This window comes from Telopea speciosissima, chromosome 6 (assembly GCF_018873765.1).
Source record: "Telopea speciosissima isolate NSW1024214 ecotype Mountain lineage chromosome 6, Tspe_v1, whole genome shotgun sequence".
Classification (NCBI taxonomy): Eukaryota; Viridiplantae; Streptophyta; class Magnoliopsida; order Proteales; family Proteaceae; genus Telopea; species Telopea speciosissima.
In genome coordinates, this window is record NC_057921.1 from 13,347,928 (window position 1) to 13,358,636 (window position 10,709).

Here is a 10,709-nt window from a genome sequence, read left to right on the forward strand (position 1 = left end):
TATGTTGAAAGAAAAAGCTGAAGAAATGGTTAGGACAGAAAGCTCATCCCCTATTGTGAGCAGTCAGACATCTCAAGTACAGAATAGCAAAATCTTGGATGAGATACTCAGTGTACAGAGACCACCTGGTGTTAGATTTGGATTGGGTTTTGAACCATGTGAAACACCCACACAGGGTAAAAATAAACAGAGTGACACAACTTCAAGTCAAGTGATGGTTACTGAGAAAACAAGAAGTGCTCCAGCTCAGAAGAAAGCTAGTAGACAAGAAAAAGGAAAGCAGGTTGTATCTGCTCAGACAGTAGTTAGAAGAAACAAAAGGGAATACAACTTTAATTCGGTTAGACAACAAAGGTCAGTCAAAGTTGATCCTTATGGTGGATACTACAGATGGCAGAGATCTCCAGTGGGGCATAGCAACTTCTTTCCAGGATACTATTTCAGGTGTAACTCCTATGGCCATAAAATAGTTTCCTGCAAGTATTTAAAGCAGATGAGTTTTATTAGCAACAATTCATTTGCACCATTGATGGAAAATGAGGTGGAATGCTACAGATGTGGCTATTTTGGTCATATTTCCAGAGAGTGTATGACAGTCATTCCTCTGCAGATGCAACAACTCAGAGATGTCAAATAGATGGTTATCCCAATGCAAAGCAAAAAGAAAGCAAGAAAGGCACCAAAGAAACAATCTAAGAAGAAATCCCAAGGTGTGAGGAAGAAAGTTTGGGTAGAGAAGGGAAGAGATGACACTGAAGACACTTCCCTTGTGGTTCAGACAGCTTTCAAGGCTCAAGACAAGTATGTTCCATGGATTTTAGATAGTGGTTGTTCCAGTCATATGACAGGTGACAAGAGGAAGTTCATCAAGTTGAATCAATATGAAGGAGGGACAGTGAAATTTGGCAACAGTGAGTGTGCCAAAATTATGGGGAAAGGCATTGTCAATTTGGACAATGGCAGAGTAAAAACAACTGATGTCTAGTATGTTACTGGGTTGAAGCACAATCTACTAAGTGTCAGTCAAATATGTGATAAGGGACACAATGTAATCTTCAACAAATCTGGTTGTGAAGTTAGACATGTATGCAATGGGAAACTAATTGCAGCCGGTACAAGGACATCAGGCAACTTGTATACTTTGACAGAAAGTATTGAAGGATCATGTTTGATGGGACAGGAGGAAGGACAATGCTTGTGGCATAGAAGATTGGGTCATATTGGTTTTGATAACCTAGTCAAAATCACATCCAAGAAAGTAGTCAGAGATGTTCCCCAACTAAAGAAGCCGTCAAGTTCTACTTGTGCATCTTGTCAGAAGGGTAAACAAACCAGAGTCACTCACAAAGCGAAGGAACACTACTCAAGAAGGCCACTGGAGTTAGTCCATACAGATCTATGTGGACCAACTAGAACTCAAAGCATCAATGGTGAAAGGTATTTCATTCTTTTTATTGATGATTATACAAGGATGACTTGGGTTCAATTCATGAAGCACAAATCTGAGGCACTTGACAGATTCAAGGTTTTCAAGAACCAAGTTGAGAATGAGACAGGAAGGAAACTGAAGTGTCTGAGATCAGATAAAGGAGGTGAGTACACATGGTCTGAGTTTGATAATTATTGTTTTGAGCATGGCATTAGAAGACAAACATCAACTACAAAAACACCTCAACAAAACGGTGTTGCAGAAAGGAAAAACAGAACAGTACAAGAGATGGCTAGAACTATGTTAATAGAGAGTGGCTTGAGTAAAAGGTTCTGGAAAGAAGTTGTACACACAGCAGTACATATACAAAATCGGTGCATGTTCATACCACATGAAGACAAAACTCCATATGAGTTGTGGTTCAAAAGAAAGGCAACTGCAAAGTACTTCAGAATCTTTGGCAGTAAATGCTACATCAGAAGGACTGATCAAAATTTGGGTAAGTTTGATGACAGAGTCGATGAAGGTATCTTGGTGGGCTACTCTGTTTGTAGTAAAGCCTACAAGTGCTACAACAAAAGGCTAGGAAAGATTGTTGAAAGTTCTGATGTGACATTTGATGAAAAGAGCTATAGCCCAAGAGATGTGAATGTTGAATATCAGTTTGATGAAGACCTCACAGATGATAATGCTAAAAGTGAGGATGAGCAACATGATGAAAAGGAGCCTAAGCAGCATGATGGAAAGGTTCTTGAACAACATGAGTTGGACTCTGAGGAACAAGAAGAGAGAAGACATAGACCAAGTAGAACAGAGAAGAATCATCCTCCCAGTCAAATCCTAGGTGATCCCAATGTAATAATGCAGACAAGAAGGATGAAGACTAATGCTTATTCTCTTCTGTTACACATAGAGCCTACATCAGTTGAAGAAGCATGTAAGGATACCAACTGGGTCAAAGCCATGGAGGAGGAAATTGACCAAATAGAGAAGAACAAGACATGGGACTTAGTGTCAAGGCCAACAGACAAGAATGTCATAGGCACTAAATGGGTCTTTAGAAATAAGTTGAATGAAGATGGCAAGATTGTCAGAAACAAAGCAAGGTTGGTATGTAAAGGGTATGCACAGGTTGACGGTGTTGATTTTGAAGAGACCTTCGCACCAGTTGCAAGACTAGAAGCAATACACATATTCTTAGCATTGGCAGTATATAGAGGCTTCAAGATTTATCAAATGGATGTCAAATCAGCGTTCTTGAATGGAACACTGGAAGAAGAAGTCTACATTGAGCAGCCAGATGGATTTCAATTGAGTGAGGATCCTACCATGGTATGCAGGTTGACAAAGGTACCATATGGGCTGAAGCAAGCACCTCGAGCTTGGTACTCAAGACTGGATGCCTACTTGAATCAACTAGGCTTCACAAAGGGCATGGTTGATAGCAATCTTTACATCAGGGTAGTGGAAGACAATCAAATAATTGTGGTGGTGTATGTTGACGATATCATATTTGGAAGCCACAAAGATGAATTATGCAGAGATTTTACTGATAGGATGCAAAGAGAATTTGAGATGAGTATGCTACGAGAACTTACTTTCTTTCTTGGTCTCCATATCAGTCAATTGAAGGAAGGGATATTTATCTCACAGGCCAAATACGTGAAGGAGATGTTAAAAAGGTTCTCTATGGAAGATTGTAAACCAATGTGTACCCCTATGATGACAAGTTGCAAGCTGAGTAAGGAAAATAATTCACCATCAGTAGACCACACTTTGTATCGGTCCATGATTGGCAGCCTCTTATACTTGACAGCATCAAGACCAGATATACTGCAGGCTGTGTGCATGGTAGCAAGATTTCAGGCTGATCCCAAGCAAAGTCATGTTGCTGCAGTAAAGCGAATATTCCGATATCTTAGAGGTACTGTAGAGCATGGGTTATGGTATCCAAACAACAAGTCTGTTGACTTGAAGACCTACTCAGATGCAGATTGGGTAGGCTGCGTTGATGAGAGGAAGAGCACCAGTGGCGGTGCATTCTACTTGGGTAATAGCTTGGTTGCATGGCATAGCAAGAAGCAAGAGTCCATTTCACTATCTACAGCTGAGGTAGAGTATATTGCAGCATCGACATGTTGTACACAGATCCTCTGGATGAAACAGATGATGAAGGACTTGAACATTGAGCAGAAGCAACCAATTGCAGTGTATTGTGACAACACTAGTGCTATAAATATTTCCAAGAATCAGGTGATGCACTCAAGAACGAAGCACATTGCTATACGTTATCACTTCTTACGAGAGAAGGTTAGTACTGGTGAGATAAGATTGGAATTTATTCCCACAGCTGAGCAGATTGCAGATATATTTATGAAACCATTACCTAGCGAGACCTTTGAAAGACTTCGTCAGAAGATGGGTGTGGTTACACTTTCTAAGCATTGAAATACATCGACAGGGGGAGCTTCCTTGCAGGGGGAGCTGAGACACCCTTTGTTCTTGTTGTCAAAGGGGGAGAAGAGCTTAGTAGTTGCCAACAATTCCAAAGGGGGAGATTGTTGGACTACTGAAGTAAAGGTTGTCATTGTTGGCAACTACAGTTGATTCTGGTTTTCAATGGTTCAAGGTGAAATGGTTCAATTGTTCATGGTTCAGGTGGGCTGGTTCTCAATGGTTCAAGGTATGCATTATATAAGTTGCTAATTTTATATTGGAGTCTTGATCTCATACGTGGACAGCAGGCTGTTGGGCTTGATATTGTAAAGCAATAGCCTTGTTAATTAATATTTTACAGCTCATGTGATGGGAATATAGTTGCTGCCACATGTCAATGCTGGTATTCTTAGAGAGCTGCCACATGTTATTGAAGTAAGCTGGGATGCTTTTTTAAGGTGGACAGCAAGTCATGGTGGTTGGTTGAAAGCCAGCTGTGCATTCTATATTGCAGCAATGTGATTCAAGTTTGATTTTATTTTAATCCTAAAGGAGATTTTGTGGCTGAGATTGCATCTCTTGTTGATCTTGGCTTGAGTAGTTGAGTTCAATTAGAACTATTTTGGCTGATTTGTTACTATATCAAAAGAATATTAGGATCCTAATATAAAAGGAAAGCTATCTATATGCGATTAGCTTGGGAATCCTAAGATTGCTGAATCTGAGTTGGCTATTGCATGGATTGAAAATAATCTACTGTGAGAAATAAAAGAAAGAAAAAAGTAGAGAGAGTTCTCTTGGGGTTGCAGTAGAGGTGATTGGCGAGTCTTAGTTGCTGGCCGAAGATGTTCTATTGATCTTCAGTGAGATGATTTGCTGAACCAAGAGTACTCTCGTGAGAGAAATCAGAGAGACAGGCAGCAGAACAAAGTAAGGTGTCTCTCTCTCTCTCTATATATATTTTTATTGCTGCTGTAATGAAGAGCTGTTGCTGCCACTGGTTGTGAAGTGAAGGTTTAAAAGAGTCACTGGTTTCTGAAATTCGTGAGTTGCTGCCTTGATGCTTCATTTAAAGAAAACGATATAGAGTGGAGGTTTGGGTTCATACACTTGCTACAGCATTTGTGAATAGAGTATTACCATTCAAGGTTGGAGAATGATGTCCAAGGCTGCTACTGTTGAAGATTGTTAAGTTCTTCCTTAATTGGACCACGTTGTGAGGTAATCCTATATCGAATCCCTGTTTTGATGTTCTAGGTTTTTTTGTTGCTTGATGTTAAATCTAGATTGATGCTGTAAAAGGGGGAATTCGCTATTTTATTATTACATCATTGTATGGGCTATCAGGTGGGTGCTTGATAGGAATTTTCTTTTGGGGTTGCTACCCTAGTCTCTTGTATTATCAAGAATAGAAGCAGGATATTATCCTGAACCGTTGTAGCGGTTGAAAAGTGTTGCGTATCCAGTAAATACAAAACCCCGATTGGGTATTGCTCCGTGGATGTAGGCAAATTGCCGAACCATGTACATCTTGTGTCTCTGTGGTTGATTGGATATTAGAAGTGCGTGTGTGCTTGCAGAGTGGGTGTGCACATCCTGGTAGGCCTGACCATTCTTGGTTGCGAGGCGGGAGTGCATACGACTGTGTTACAGGTACCGTCAGAATTAAAAAAAAGAAAGGGGAGAGAAAATTTAATTAACACTGATTCACCCCCCCCCCTCTCAGTGTTGAAGCCAGTTCAACAGCACCAACTTGAGGGCGAGTTTTGAGAACCATAGGATTGGAATATTTTCTCTTTTGTTTAGGGTTTTATTTATTTATCCCTCCTTACTATTTTACCTTTGGGCTTGTAATCATTATAAATAAAGTGAACCTCTGTCATTAGAGAAAAGTCAATTCATTCTTCAAACACTGATCTTGAACTCAAAACAAAGAATTTTCTTCGCTTTTTTGGATTTTTGGTGATCGAAGGAAGAGTATAACAATTAGAAAGTGATATTTTTCTGTACTTTTAGATTTATACATTTTTTTTTCAAAAGGTTATATGTACAGTCACACGTATAATGTGCAATGGAGACATAAAGGTATCGAAATGACCCAAAATCCTCCACCCCCAATATGACGAAGGGTTCGATCGTCTTATGCAATTGTCCATGAAATCTATCCCTTGCTTTTTTCTTTTTGATATAACAATTAAAAAATGAGATTTGTTTTTACCTTTCTCACTTGTATAATTTTTTTTATGAGAAAAACAAAATTATATTCATCAAAACAAGAAAGAATCTAAAGTAGATAATACAGTATCATTTTAGCTTCTCTTTACTAACCCGAGAAGATAGATAAATCAGCTCTTATACAGAATCAGCCTAAATCAGAATCTTGTGATGGAAGTTTTAAAACAATTTACCATATTTTATTTCTTCTTTCTTCAATGAGAAGGCCTTGTCAATTTCGTGTAAACGGTAGACAATCTTCTACTGGAAAATAAAAAAATAGAAATCCTTTTCTTATTGTTCTGTTCTCTCCTCCCTATGCTCTGATACTAGAAAGTTGATATCTTCTTTTACTTTCCTTCATTAAATAACAAATAGCAGTTTCATAATTGAGAAAAAAGAAACTCTTATGTGTCTATCTCTCTCCTCCTCAAAATAAGGGACAGATGTGTCTTTTCATATGGGAAGGAGAGAGATACTCATGGAAGTGCTGGCGTAGGCCACGCTCCCACCATAGTTCATTTTTCCTTGTAAATAGTAGTTTCTTAGTTGCGAAAAAAGGGGGAATAAAATCAACCAGTTTATAATTGTTAACACAAAAACACAATTCCTCTAAATCAAAAACTTGGCACGAGTCATGAATGTTGGGTAATTATATTTTTTAAAATCCCTTTTTTTTTTTGTTTTTTATAAAAAGAAATTTATTGAATAAAACCTCAAGAAAAGTAAGTACAACAAGCATCAAAAAGTAAATTAAACAACAAAAAGGACGGTCTACTAAATAGTTAAGCCCACTTGAATTAACACCAACCGCAGCTAGAGCGTCTGCCAAAAATTGCTCTCCCTTAGCATATGAGTGAAGGAGACTTGTTGAATATGAGACACTAGCATATTGCAATCAATCGTCAGATGCTGGATGTGCCAGGAAATAGAGTGATATTACCCTTTTGAAACTGTTGATAACCATTAAGTTATCACTTTCAATAATAATATTTTGATAATCTCTCAAGACAACTCTGATCAGGGGGAAAAATATCACCTCAATGTTCCTGCCCGTCAATTTCCTCAATTTCTTCTAATAGAGATGGACCCTATTTTGGGTAGTGTGTTCGGGCAAAGGATAAGGTGATCATTTTTACCCTCCTATTAGATGGAATTGAGGAAATTGAGGGACAGGCAAATTGAGAGGATAAAGATCCCCCTTTTCCCCTCCGTTTTTATATATATATTCATCGCTAGAAACAGAAGCCATCAAATCAACAATTTGATTCATAATTCATTAATTAGAGAGAACGAATTATCAGGAGTCCTATTTGAAGAAAATTTGGAATCCAATCAGTGTCATTAACAAGTCCAGCGCTTGACTTCTTTGCATCATCTTCCCAATCTGGATGTGTGGTCCAGATTGGGGCATGTAGGAAGAATGGATGGGCTGGGAAGGTGCAGGGATCCATGATTACTCTTCTCACATCAATCCTTAATATTTATCCAAAAAGAAAAAAAACATCAAGCCTTAATCTGATCAAATTAATCTTCTACTAGGCTTATTATTAATGCTTTCAATCCATGCTCATCGATCATCATGGGAGGATTAATCCCAGCCGTCAATATTGTAATATTTGCTAAAGCTGAGTGGGTTGAGTGATCCAATCAGAGCAGAATGACGTTGGGTTTGTGTATATAGATGTGGTACACAATAGCAATCACAACCTTCTTTGTACATGTTATATTAAAGAGAATAAAATTTCTAGAGAAGCCCACTTTGAGGCTTTGCCACTTGGAGCAAGTCTCGATAATCCAGGCCTTGCATGGATTGGTGGTGTGGGGAAATATCAGTTTGGAAATTTCATCTTTAGTTTTTCTGCCGGAATTGGTGAAGCTCACTTGATATGAGACAAGCCCGGAAAAGGGTAAGGGAAGAGTAGAGGGACGTGGAGACCTTATCCACAAGTACCAGGTTAGCAATGGACTTAAATTGTTTGGCTTTCTCAACTCTATCCTTTTTCCGTTTTTTCTCATGAAACTTTATCTGGACAATGATTTTGTCCAAAAGACTAATCCTTCGGTTTGTGTTTCATGGTTAACTTGAAGACATTCCATGACACCTGTAACTTTTCAATGAGAGCTTCGGCCACAAATTCAAATAGAAACACCATACTTTCTTTTGTAAGCTTCTCAACAAGAACCTGAAACTGATCAATTTGGGCAGAAATACTCTGCTCTGTTACTGCTCTTTTTTTTTTTCTTTTTTTTTGAATAAGAAGATTTATTAACGAGGGAACACAGTTTCAGAAGAGTCCGCATACAAAGGAAAGAAAATACAAAAAGGAGGAGAGCGGTGCCAAACAAAGTGATGCTGGGAACTAGATCCCTAAGAAGCTAAGCTATTTGCAACTGCATTTGGCCTCACGAAGCGTGTGAAGGAAGATGATTCTGTCAAACTTGAGAGAGAGTTCCCAACAGTCCGAAATGATGGAAGAGATTCTCCATGGGATTGACTTTGAGACTTTGTTAAGGATGTTGATACCTAATAGATTGTCTGCTTCAATGATCAGGTTCATTATGTGCAAGCTAATTGCTATAGAGAGAGCGAATCTGATAGACATCGTTTCTGCTACTAATTAGGCATAGTTCCAACCAATACCCATCGAGAAACATGAGATAAATGATGCATTGGAAGATCTGCAAACTCCACCCATTGTTGCCTTCCCTGGATTACCAAGACTTGCACCATCCACATTGAATTTAATAAAGCTACTAGGGGGAGGGTTCCACTTAACAAGACGACGTCTAGGAGCACTCGATTGAATGAATCCTTGAACATGATCTCTTGCCGAGGCCATAGCTCTGAGAATAATCGCATTGTAGCTAAACCTGGCTCGCCTAAAAGTCATATCCCAATAGTTGTTCCAGATGTGCCATATGACATTACAGAAAAAGGAAACCCATAGCCTTTCTTCTCGACTGCTGGCATGTTCTGCATTAATGAAGAAGTGATACCAGAAATCAGATCATTGCTTGAGAAGTTGTTGAGTAGCCCAACTTGTTTGCACAAGTCTTGAATAATCGTACAATCCAGAAATAAATGATTGGCAGATTGATGGAAAATGTGGCAAATATTGCAAAGAGGGTTAAGGTTGAATCCCCTAGATAAGGTGTTGGATTTTTGAGGTAGTTGGAAGGTATCAAACCTTAAACCAGATGGGGTCAGAAGGAAGCAAACAGACATTAATAGCCAAATTAGAAGCTGAGGCCACAGAGAATACTCCAGTAGAAGTAGGGCCCCACACAAAGCGGTCATCGCGAGGGAAAATAAGCAGAGAGATAGAAAGGATAATGAACGTGATGTCTAGAGGCCACCAGTGAAAGACCTCTTCTCTACGCCATAACAACGCTTGGGGGTCAATGAAGTGAGCAACTGAGCTTGGAGCATCGGAAGGCAAGGGGAAAGGAGTTGCAAGGGGTGATTTGGAATCCAATAATCTAGCCATGGGTTGATGGATCTACCATTTCCAACTTGAAAGAAAATGCCTTTACGTAATAGATTTCTTGAAGAACAAATAGATTTCCAGCCCCAATAGGAAGTAGTGGGACATTTCGCTTGAAGGAAAGATAAAGAGGGGAAGTATTTAGCTTTCATGAGTTTAGACCAAAGAGATAGGGGAGAGTGGAGGAGTTCCCAACCTTTTTTAGCAAGAAGAGCTTGGTACATCGAGGCAGAAAGTTTTAACATTCAAACCTCCACTTCTCTTAGGAAGGTAGATGGTGCTCCAAGAGATGGTCAGTACTAGAGATTGGTTACCACTAGACCAGAAGAAGGATCTGCTTAAAGAATCCAAGGCTTTTTGAACATAGACTGGGATCCTAAAACAAGACATGGTATATAAGGGCATAGAGGAGAGACTAGATTGGACAAGAATGATCTTACCCGTTGGGCTAAGAAATTGGGATTTCCAGTGCTGCAACCTGGAGTTAACTCTATTGATGAGGTTGTTGCAATGATTTTTGGACAGTTTGCCTCCAGTATAAGGAATACCCAAGTAAGTGTCTAAGCTGAAGTAGGGGTTATCTGAAAGTAATCTCTGAGTGATCTTTTGATTGAGGACTCCACTTTAGGGCTGAATTGAGCTTTTGATTTATTCTGGTTGATAGCTTGACCTGAAAATTTGTAGTAGGAATCTAGAACTTCATTGACAGCTCTAGCTTCGGACATTGAGGCATCCCTGAACAAAATCAAGTCATCCGCAAGAGCCATATGGGTAATCCTTTTGCCTCCTCTATTAAGTTGAATCCCTTTAATTTGTCTTTCTTGTAAAACAATAACCAGCTTTGTAAATAGAACCTCAGCACAGAGCACAAAAAGATATGAGCATAATGGGTCACCCTGCCCTAGCCCTCTAGAGTGCTTGAAGAAAGGAAGGGGTGAACCATTGAGAAGTACTCCCATCTGAGTGTTTTCAACACAAAACACTACCCTTCGAATCCAAATACTATCAAATCCCATATTGGAGAGAGTACCTATTAAGAAAGCACATTCAAGTCTATCTTAAGCTTTATTCATATCCAACTTGGGTGAAAAGAAGCCTTTATTTCCTCTCTTGGTGCTCTTGGTCTTATGTAGAAGTTCATG